Below are 12187 nucleotides of genomic sequence, written 5' to 3'. Positions count from 1 at the left end.
TGTAAGAATGAAAACAATAAGTTGAAAATGTGTATATTTCAGTGGTGAGACAGATTTTTATATGTTATAGAAAAGCCATTGTCATACTATAGAAGGAAAATAATAGACCTCACAAAAGAGATCGGGAAAGGGGGTGTATTTGGTTTCTTTGTAACCAAGCAAAGCAATGCTGTGTTAAACTGACAAATTATGAAAGGGAAGAATCAACTAATACCTAGTTGCTGAGTGTGCCCTTTATCATTAGAAATGACTGAAGAAGCTGTTTTGTTGCTCGGCAATCCCACAAGTCTGGTTAGATCAGGACACTGCCCTGTTTTACGACTCAGTCAAGTCAGCCTTATTCATGGGCTTCTATTTCATCCCTTCCAGCTCCCAAGACCAGTACACATTTGTACATTACCTTTAAGTTTCCTTCTTTCTATATCTTGATCACCTTACATCTCCCAATTTTGTATTTTCTCTTTGTGATTTCTCATCTGTGATTTCACTCCAAAGCTCCTCACATGTATTCCTTTCCTTTAACTACTTGCACCCACAATCCCCATCTGAATCCTTCTTCTATTCTAGCATCAACCCAAGTCACTGCCTTCTTGCCAAACAGAAGCGCAACTTTCCCGTCTGTCACCTGGACTTATAGGCTCTGTATCATGCTTATTCCTCACTTGGGTTCACCCCATCTAAATGCTTATTATAACTTGGAGGCTGAGGTGGGCAGATTGCTTGAGTCCAGGAGCTCAAGGCCAGCCTGGGCAATATGGTGAAATCATCATCTCTACAAAAAATAAAAAAATCATCTGGTTATGGTGGCATGTGCCTGTAGTCCCAGCTAGTTGGCTGGCTAATGTGGCAGGATCACCTGAGCCCAGAAGGTCAAGGCTGCAGTGAGCCCTAAATGCACCACTGCACTCCAGCCTGAGCGACAGGGTGAAGCCTTGTCTTGAATAAACAAACAAACACATAAACAAATAGTTCTTATAAATGGCTCACTCTTGCTCCAAACAGCTCCCTAATATGTCATCTCACTACCTTCGATATTTCACAATTGGCCAGTGGTGTGGCCTCTACTCTGGTCCCTTTTCTCTTGTGACCCCAACCATTCTCCTGGATTGCCAGTGTGAATCTGCTCTCATAACCTGCACCTGACAGTATAAAGTTACCTGAGTGAAGTCTAGATTCAATTAATAGCACAGTATTCATAACAAGGCTAACATTTATTGAACACCTGCTCCACTTGTAGGCACCCAACAATACTTGCTCAAGTTGAGTCTTGCTCAAGTTCACACTTTATAAATGTGAGAGCAGGACCCTAACCAAGCTTCACAGACACTTTTGCAATAGAGCCTAAGTCATGATCACCAAACACATGCAGTGATCCTTGGATGTGGCTTTGAGTCTTTTATTCTCTCCCCTATGCATCTATTTCTGCCAAATTCTCACCAGGTTGCTACCTCTTCTGTGTTCCTTTCTGCAGATCCTAAAACTGAAATTATGTTCCCTCATTTAGAGTCACATAGAAATTTGCATTTCTGTATAAAATTCATTATGTTCTATAATGTACTCGAGTTATTTAAATACACACTTTTTGCATTTAAAAAACACTTAAAGCAATATTTTGCAAGCTTTTAGAGGACAGTATTTGGTTAAAGCATCTGCCCTAAAGCGGATGTCCTGGCCTTCATTATTTGCTCTGCCACTTACTGTATCAATTTTCTTAAATAAATTACTTAACCTCTCTATGTTTTCTTTTTCTCAGTCATAAAATGAAAATGATAATAAGGTCCATCTCCTAGGATTGCGTGGCTACAACAAGTGAAATCGTGCTTGAAACACACTTAGCCCTCGGTAAATTGAACTATTCTATTTGAGGTTCATGTCTAGAGTGTGGCACATTGCCCCTCATAGAGGTCATCTCAGTATTTGTTGGATGAGTGTGGGTGAAAATTGAAAAACAGATTCTCACCGTCACTTTCACTGTGTCAAAATAGGATCTGTAACCGCATGTCATATTGAAGAAATACTCTTCTCTGCATTTATTTATTTACTTATTCCGCAGGCCTCATATTTCTGCTGGATAGTTCAAGATTTCAAGATGAAAGTCACCCTGCCCTCCAGGAGCTGACGGTCTAGCAGTGGGTGGGAGACAGACCGGCCATGACAGTGCAGTGCGCTGAGTACTGAGTCAGCAGCAACGCCGCGAGGGTCACAAGCTGCACCGCCGCCTGCCCTGTTGGTTCATCATTTGCATCTGTGCCCAGTGCTTCTGGCTCGGACCTCTGCATCTGCCATCCTAGGGGGCTGTAATCTTTAAAATTCATGGGTCTGTGTTAGGTCTGGTAAGAGTGCACCCTCCCTTCCAAGAATTCCACTTCCACACAAAGTTTAGAATTAAGGCTGCCAAAAAAGAAAAGAAAAATGCGGATCTTTCCCTAACACGAAAATTAGAAGTTTAACCTAAGAAAACAGTTATAAGAACTAATCATTCTCTTCATAATGAATGTACCTTTGTTGAGGCATGCGGTTTACCTATTTGGAAAAGGTGTGTGGAAGAAGCTGGAGGAGGCTGTAAGCAGAAAGTCTTGATTAAACCCTGAAAGGGTGCATGGCTTTCTTAGACACAAAGAAGGCATCAGGGCACCGTTTCAGTATCTGGGGAGAACAAAGGTGGCCCATTATTCACTAGTGTTAACTGAATGTTCACCATAGTGCTTAGTAAGTACTAGGTACATCATACCAAGTTCATCAGTTCCATACATCTGAACGAATATATTACCTAAGTTAATACTTGCAGTCTCAGCATTATTATTATGGTTTCTATTTTTTCAATAGAAAAAATGAGTTGAGGGGTTTAAAAACAGTTAGCAAATGATGGAACTGGCTTTTACTCACCAGAATGATTCCAAATCTCTGCTCTTAACAGTTGTTCCGTCCTGCCTTTCATGGAAGTTTATTTTTGCAGAGACCCTCAGCTGGGCAGGGGTTGGAAACAGAGCAAATCTTCCAGGCCTGGGGTGCAGGTGGGCTGGGGAAGCCTGCCCTGCAGAGGTGGCTAAGACCCTGAGCCCTGGGGATGCAGGGGAGTGGGAGCTGGTGGAGGCTGTGTGGCGCCTGGGAGTAGAACTGGAGGTGTGTACATGCACAGCCTTTTCTAAAAGTGCCGGTGTCTAGAAGGCAGGTGTGTGTGTGTGTGTGCACACGCGCACAAGTATGAGTGTGTGTGGGCAACTGTGCGTGCACCCTCGTTCAGGCAGCATGATGAGTGATGAGGCTAAAGAGACAGCTCAAAGCCACAGACTTAGCTTATTTATGAGGCAAGATGTATGGATCTTATTTTGAATTCTACAGAGAGCCAGTAAAACAACCCGGAAAGAGAAGGGACATCGTTTATGTGTTAGAAAATTAGCTGTGATTTCTTTGTGAATGATGGGTTAGAACAGACATGCTGGAGGCTTTTCCAGTGTGAAATGCAATTCATTGCGTTCTTAGTTCTGTAAACCGAAATATTTGTACTTAAAATTGTTGATTAAGCTTGGCTTCTCGAAACTAAAACAAAACATATAAAAATCAAACCTGCTTGCCCTGCACTAGTTTTTTCTTTTAAATTAACAAGACTTGTGTGAGTTTCTTGGGCTGCAGTAACAGAGGACCACAAACAGGGAGGCTTAAAAAGGCACGAGTTTATTCCTCCACGGTTTGGAATTCGAGTGTCGATGAAACTCTGCTCCCACTGAGGGCTCTAGACAAGAATTTTTCTGGCTTTGTCCATTTCTGGTGGTTTAACGCTTGCTGTGCTTGGGCTAGTAGGTACATTGCTCTAATTTCTGCCTCAGTGGTTACATAGTGTTTAGCCCTTTTTGTGTGTCTGTCTCCATATGGCTTTCTTGAAGGGCACCAGTCATTGGAGTTAAGGCTAACCCTAATTCACTATGACCTCATCTCAACTAAGTACATCTGCAAAGCCTCTGTTTCCAAATAACATTACATTCTGAGGTTCTAGTGGACATGAATTTTGGAGTAGATATTACTATACTCCAAATATTAAACCTCATTCATAAAACCAAGATGAAAAATGTTGGGTCAAATAAATGAATGCTTTAAGTAGACAGTAAAAAGCAAAAATAATCACATTCATAATAGTCTGGGAATTTTCCATCCTTGGGATATTTCACTCTAAGTTGTTGTTGTTGGAGGTGGTGGTGGTGTGTGTGTATCCTGGGTGTGTGTGTGTGTGTGCACATTTCCGTCCAACATCCATTGATGTTTCTGATTCCAGAGTTGTGGTTTGTGTCATAATATGTTGCTGTAATGCACAGAGTAGATATTCACAGCCAGATTTTCTCAGGTTTGTGAACACAATTTTTCACAGCTATATTTTATGTCTTTTTTATCATAGCCTCATAAAGTGCAGCTGCAATTATCAAGTGAATTTTTATGGAAGCCACATTTGACTATGCAATTTGTACATGATCTTATATCAACTTGTCTGAAAAACACAGGAGAAATAGTTGTGCAAAAAGGATATGACCAACACGAGAGTCTAAAGCTCTGAAAAAAAAAGTGCCTTCCAGGATAGAAGATGAATGTCCAGGAAGCTGTAACTCTCCTTTAGGGAGTTGTTTCACTTTTAAGAGGCAACAGTGAAAAATTAATGAAACAAGGGCTCTTGTGAATGAGGCACATTGATGGGAAAACCTATTCATTGCGCAAGCATTGAGCAGCAGGTATAGTAGAAATTGGGCAGGCTCCGGGGTACAGTGAGGAAGGAAGCATTCACTGGGTTCTGGTGTCCAGCTTATTATGACCATCTCTCCACACTTCTCTGAAGAGCAGGTTCATGTTTCTCCTTGAATCCCACGTTTCTTAATGTCTAGAACTGATGCCGAAATCCTGCTTGTTTCTCACTCTCTCTTTCAATCACTTTTCCTTCCTACTTCAAAAACTCTGCCTTCCCTGGGGCTAGTGTCCTTTGGGTCACACCAGCCATGCAGGTGTTCCTCAATCTCTGGCTGTCTCCTTTTCTCACTGATTAGCTCTGATTTTCTTTGAAATGTTGCCTTTCTCTTTGGACATTGCAGGGCGTAGCCAACGGCATGTCTTTCTGGCTGGACTCCCGCAGTGTGTCCAGGTGGTTTCATGAGCTGCGTGGATGGCAGTCAATATCACAGCCTCTTCCTCCTCCAACCTCTTCTCCAGTGAGCATACTTCATTCGTGTGTGCACCTCGTCACCCCCTACATCTTGCCATTTTCAAATCGACCACCCAAAATCAAACACCACCTCCCATTCTTCAGTTCATGGTTCTTACACTATTATTTGCACATCGCCCAAAGAGCTTTATCTAAGATTTACTTATCATAGTGACATATTTGAGATGGTTCAGTAAATCATGAAATGTCCATTTGGAACATTAAAATCAATTACACGAAATTTGTACTGATACAAAAGTGTGAATAGCAATACAATGTTACACCGTAAAATGATAGAAATCAGAATTATATGCTGATCATGACTAATGAGTTTGTGGAAGAAAATGATGAAGTATTGCAAAATATTGATGGTGTTGTATCTGATTTTAGCGTACTTTATGTGAATTGGAGTAATTATAGAGTAGAATAAATAAAAATATTTGAATTCAACAACTATTTATTTGGGGACTATTATGTCTGTGCTCTCTGCAACTGCTGGAAATACATACATGACTAAGAGTCATTTCTCTATGAAGCTCAGATAGAAAGATGTAAATATTATATAAGTAAATATTATTTTAATATTATTTTATATAATAAGACAAATTCAATTTCTCCTTGTTTTAAAGCATTACCTTTTTTTTAAGAGAGTAACTTTTGAAAAGCTGACATACACATCAACCTGTGTGTGCATGCCTGTCACATGTATGCATATACATATGTATTCATGCAGTGTGAGTGTATATATGCAGGCATGTCTGTCTGTATTATTCTCCATAATGAAAATTTCATTATTTCATGAATAAAGTGGAGTGGCTTAAACTCTCTTTCAAAATGCATGGAAGTGATGTGGAATTGGGTACATGCCTCGTAGCTGAGACTGGCCACCTGATCTGGTCCCAATTTATCTGTGAAGAGCATTCATTGTAAATAGTGCCATTAACAAAGAAAATGGTCAGCAGATGTTTCCTGTTTGTGTAGCTGTTCTCTGACGATTATATGTCCAAATCCATCAAGCATCATACACAGCATCTGTAAGCTGGGGAGTGGGGGCTGAGTTAGATGCAGAATCAGTTTCCTCCACTGTGGGGAAATTTGGAGTGGGGTGTGCAATGCCTTAACTGTGTTCACTCCATAGGTCAAAAGCAAGCAAAATATTCTTAATTTAGGAATACTTTATAATGTTTATTGTGTATTTATATTAATACCCAAATAATAACCAGTCCTTTGAGGGAAGTTCTCTGTATTTTTGAACACTCATGTCAATAAATTGTGTAAGTATTTCTGTTAAGGTAGTGATTTGGAATATGATGTGAATAGCAGTCACAGTAAGAAGGTGAAGACAGACAAAAGGGTATGGAAATGAGAATTTATGAGAAAAAAATAGAAACAAGAGCAGCCTGAAATTCATAATTTATCCTTTTCTAACCAGAACTATTAGTTAGCCAGTTCCAATTAATTTGCATTTATTGCAAATCTAAGTGTATCCTGGGGTGTGTGTGTGTATTGTCCATTCATTCATTCATTCTGTAAACATTCATGGAGCACCTTCTCCGCAGGGTTCAATTTTTAGCTGCTAAAGAATCATAATTAAGGCAAGGCCTGGCTACTTCTGTTTGTTGGGAAGTGAGGAAGCTGGCAGGAGAGAGAGGCCATGCAAATACACCTGCCCCACGGCCTCTGAGCGCAGTGGGGGACAGCAGCGTGCGCAGGTACACGTGCGTGCACGCACAAGCACACACAATCAAATAAAAAGAAGTAAAGGAAAAGAATAGTGGTGACTGCTAGATGAACTGCTTAAAACTGTTCTCCTCAGTTTGGAAATTCCTTAAAGGACTAAAAGTAGATCTACCATTTGATCCAGCAATCCCACTATTGAGGACCCACACAAAGAAAAAGAAGTCATTATATGAAAAAGACACAGGCACACACATGTTTATAGCAGCACAATTCACAATTGCAAAAATATGGAACCAACCTAAATGAACACATAAAAGACACAAAATCACACCTGATGCATTTTAGTTCCCTTTACTGGGACAGGGAACAACGAGAGATGAGAATTCAGGAGGAAAAAATAGCAGGAACAAAGTCATGAAAATATCTAGAATTCTCTCCTAATTGGATGTTCCCCTTTAAGTCATGGGAATATTAGAAAGGATTTTGTGTTTTTGAAAGATTCGTCACTGTGTCATATTACTTAGACCTGATACAACTTTGATCAGGTATGTTCTTCTGATTTTCATCCAACAGCACAGAATTTTAAAGATGATATTTTTATTGCCGCGACATGACTTGTGATCACGACCATGTTAGCCTGCTTGGCATCGTGCTGCCTGACCTCTGAGCTCTCCGTGTTTAAAGATTCTGTAAGCAGGCATCGTGCAGTTTGGAGAACAAGAGAGCAATAGGATTTCCTCAGGGTCATAATTTTCCTGATGCTTTACATTTTCTGTTTGTCATTGTGCTTTGTGGTAGGGGTGACTGGCCTCCTTTTTATAATGGGGGCCTCAGGGCAGTATGATATTTAAGCACCTGGAGAGGAAGCCAGACTGGGTGCAAATATAGCTCCACCAGCCAGAAGCCGCGTGATTGTGGGCAGGTTCCCAAGCCTCTTGGTGCCCCTTGTCCCCATCTCCCCATCTGTGATGTGAGGGTCATAACCATGCCTGTGCCATCTGTGACTGTGAGCACTTCTTGAGTTAATATGCAGTTAGCATGGTCGCTGCGTCCATAGCGCTGTATCAGCATCAGCCCTGAATATTACTGCTGTGTGGTAACTGTGGCTCAGGGGGCTAAGAACATTGTCACGTTCGCTCAGCCGTATGTGCTCGTGCTAGAACTTGAATTCAGACCCAACGCCAAAGCTCGCGCTTCTTCTTCCTGTCTGCACTCAAAACTGTGGACAGCAGTCATGAAGGCAACGGAAACCTACTGCTTTTCTGTTTCCCAATGACTCGGTCAAATAAGAGCTACATTGTGACGTGAGGGAGAATTACATAAAGTGTGAAGTTGAACTTTGTAATTATAGAAATGGTTGTATTCTGTAGCACCATGCTGCACATTATTTTTAACCTGGCAGTTTGTTAAGATGAATATCTGCCTGTGGTTATTTTAAAGGGGGAGAATAAGAAAAACCTAGTCTCCTACATTGGGCAAGATGGGTGTAATTGAAGACAGCTATAATTTTCCAGCACAATAAGCTGAAGTAGCCCAGATTTTAAAAAATATATACAGAAATATTTTAATGTAGATAAACAAACAATATTTTCTATTGATGTTCAGGGAAAATTTATTAGTTTCTCCAAAGGATATTAACACATTATTTTAAGGTGACAGAGCAAGACCCTCACTCTAAAAAAGTGAATAATTTTAAAAAATTTTATGAGAGAAATAATGAAAATGGTCGAAAGAAATCTTAAATATCAAAGTATAAAACCAATAATCTTTCCTTAGCTTAGTTTTCTTTCTCACTGCTTCCACCTCCAGCCTAACACACACACACACATACGGGCACACACTCACACAAGCATACACACAAGCACATATATGCATGCATACACACACACACATTCACATATGCATACACACAAGCTTATACATGCTCGCATACACATATACACACAGGCAAACACACACTTACTGGCCTCGGGAACATGCACAATTGATAAAGAACTCTTAGACCCAAGCCAATAATTATCACCAGTAAGCTAATTTCTTCCCCCTAATTAAAGGCTTGAAGCTCAGGAGGACCAAAACAAATGCAACAAATGTGCTGGGAAGACTGAATGCTCATCAGTGCTTTGCATGTCAAAAGCTCTGAATCTGGCTAAATGAACTTCAGGTTTTTATGAGACAGAGGCAGATGAAGCTGCACATTTGCCACAAAGTGAATGTCTTCATTTTGAAAGCTTCAAAGGGGGAATATTAGGTGCTTTAAAAACTTCTTTGTTCTCTTCTAAGAAAATAATTATGGCACAATTTATCCTAATTCAGATTTTAAGCCTTGATTAGAGATGTACAATCTTACCTTCAAATAAAATCTATAATTTTCTGCAGTGCCTGCATTCATTCACTCATTCTTCTTTTTAAATTACAGCAAATTGCTCCAATTTTAGTTTCTTGTTGTGTGCATTTAGGCCACTCAGAAGGCAGCCTGCTCCTTCACCTACGTGCACCGCGCAGTCACTGACAGACAATGTCATTTTAATTTAGAGTGCGGAATCTGTCATTTGGCGTGGACGTTTGTCACAAGGATGCCATGTTGCCCTGAAGAAGGAGATGGAAAAGTAGCTGTCTCACGCAAGCTTCCAGCTGACATTTCCAGATTCTTAGGGTTTACCTGGAGATCTTCCTTGTTCTACTCTGCTTTGACACAGCTTTTTATTTAACAATACTTTATTTCATTTGATTTCAAGTCAATACATGCTTGAGTGCCTAGGAAGAGTAGGTCCTAGGAGACAGGTTACAGTGGGCAGATGGATGGAAAAGATGCTGCCTACTCTGGTCATGAGATGTCCAGGACTGAGTTGGTATGTTGAGAGGAAATCTGACCCTGGAATCAGGGTGCTCAGCTATTTGTCATAAAAAATTCTTGGACTATGACACTCTCCTTATTGTGTATATGCAGAAGTGGGCTTAGTGATTGCTGACGAGTAGCAGACCTAGAATTTGAACTCAGAACTTGGAACTCAGGATCCCTGTATATCTTCACCGACTACCGTGAAGGAAGACTAGCTAATTTAGGAAAGTATTAAAATAGTAATTAGTAGCAGAGATGAAACTAGGTCTAGGTTTTTCTCATTTAAAACTGTACTGAGTTTCTTGCTGTGTTAATTTTCTGCAATGGACTCAGATGTGTACTCAAAAGTTGTATGTCACAATTTATCCTAATTCAAATTTTCAGTTGTTATTTCTTTGTTATTATAGTTGCCCATATATAGATGAAATAATTTATGTATGTCAGAGATGAAAACCATGCTCCGCTTTACAAGCGGGATGGTCCAAAAGACACTTTTTGACTTCACAGTGTTGATTACTTTGTATATATAATATAAAATATATATACATAAAAACTAAATTAAATATATATATATATATATATATATATATATCATGTATGATTGATAGGTTTACATGGTTCAAAATTTCTAAAATGTAAAATTGTAGATGATAAAGATTCTTTCTCCTTCCACATTCTTCTCCCGTGGCCACTCAATGTTCCTTCTTCCACAAAGACCTCTATTTCAGCCGCCTCTTGGGTACTTCCTGAGATATGTGTATATTTGAAAAAAAAAAAGCATATGTGATTTGCCCACTTTTATTCAAAGAGTAGACTAATATACACATTGCTTTGTTCTAAGCTTATTTCACTCAGGAATAGACCTTGGACATTATTTATTATTAAAAAAAAAAAAAACCAGTTCACCAGTCTTTATTTTGTTGCCTTGTGGATTTACCGTAATATACTCAAACAGCACATACTGCAGGTATCTAACTCATTTAATGATCTTTTGCTATTAGGAATATAATGCAATAAATGGCATTTCACATACTTCATTTCGCATGTTCTGCAAATATATTCTTAGGAAAAGTTTCCAGAAGTGCAATTGCTGGGGTTAATTGCGTTTTCATATTGACATAAATTACTCTCTACAGAGGTTTGCCAAGCTGCCTCCCATGAGCCCAGTGTGACATTGCAAAGCTTTCTCACACCCTACGAAACACATGCGTTAAGCTGCATGTTCTTTATCAATTTAAGGGATAGAAATGGCATTTCAGTAGTTTTAATATGGTTTTCTTTTATTATGAGAATTGAAGCACCTCTTTGTATAGTAAAAGCCATTTGGTTTTCCTTTTTGAACTACTATGCTTTTGTTCATATTTCTATAATTTGTTGACATTTTCCTAGTAGTTTTTAAAAGTTCCGTATGTATTAAAGACATTAACATTTTTTGTACTATTCCCCTATTTCTTTTGCAGCTTTGTTGTTTTCCTTTGGCTCTGTTTAATTACTTAATAATTGTTCTTTATGAAATTTTCAGTCTTTCATGGCTTCTAAATTTTGTGTTACACTTAGAAAGACTTACTAAACCATGCTATTATTCTGAACTCCTGCCATGGATTCTTCTAAATATATTTATAGTTTGAATCATTTGCCTTTAAATATTGGATTCATTTGGAATTTGTTGTAAGTTGGGGGATAGGAATTTAGTTGATTTATTTTTTCCTAGGTTGCTACCTAATTGATTTGAAACTTTTAATCTTTCTTAAATAACATACACTGTTTTTAAAAAGGTATATTTGAAATTTATACAACTTTTCCGAATGAATTGTTACGACACCCTTGTCATATACTAAATTCCTTTGTTTGAATGTATTTCTGAAATTTCTACTTTTTTACATTGATTTTGCCAATTCAAATGCCACTATAACAGTGATATATTTATCATAACTTTACAACATGTTTGATAGCAGATAACACTATGTCTTAATCTGATCAAACTGTTATAACAAAATGCCATCTACTAGGTGGCTTAAATAACACTGATTTCTCACAGTTTTGGAGGTTGGGGGTCCAAGATCAAGGTGCTGGCTGATTTCAATCCTGCTGAGGGCTCTCCTCTGACTTACAGATGGCCACCTTCTCACCTTCCTGCTATGTCCTCATGTGGTAGAAACAGAGAAAGAGAGAGAGAGAGAGAGAATGAGCACATTCCAGTCTCTTCCTTTTTTTATAAGACCACTCATCTCATCATAGGGGCTCTGCTCTTGTGTCTTGATCTAAACTTCATCACCTCCTAAAGTTCTTATCACACTGGGTGGCTAGGGCTTCAACATATAAACTTTGGAGTATACAAACATTCAATTCATAACAGAATACTTTTAATATGTTTTAAAAGCTTCACTTTCTTTCTTTCTTCTTTCTTTCTTCCTTCCTTCCTTCCTTCCTTCCTTTCTTTCTTTCTTTCTTTCTTTCTTTCTTTCTTTCTTTCTTTCTTTCTT

This window comes from Cebus imitator, unplaced genomic scaffold (assembly GCF_001604975.1).
Source record: "Cebus imitator isolate Cc_AM_T3 unplaced genomic scaffold, Cebus_imitator-1.0 Scaffold139, whole genome shotgun sequence".
NCBI lineage: Eukaryota > Metazoa > Chordata > Mammalia > Primates > Cebidae > Cebus > Cebus imitator.
This window is presented reverse-complemented; position numbering follows the sequence as displayed.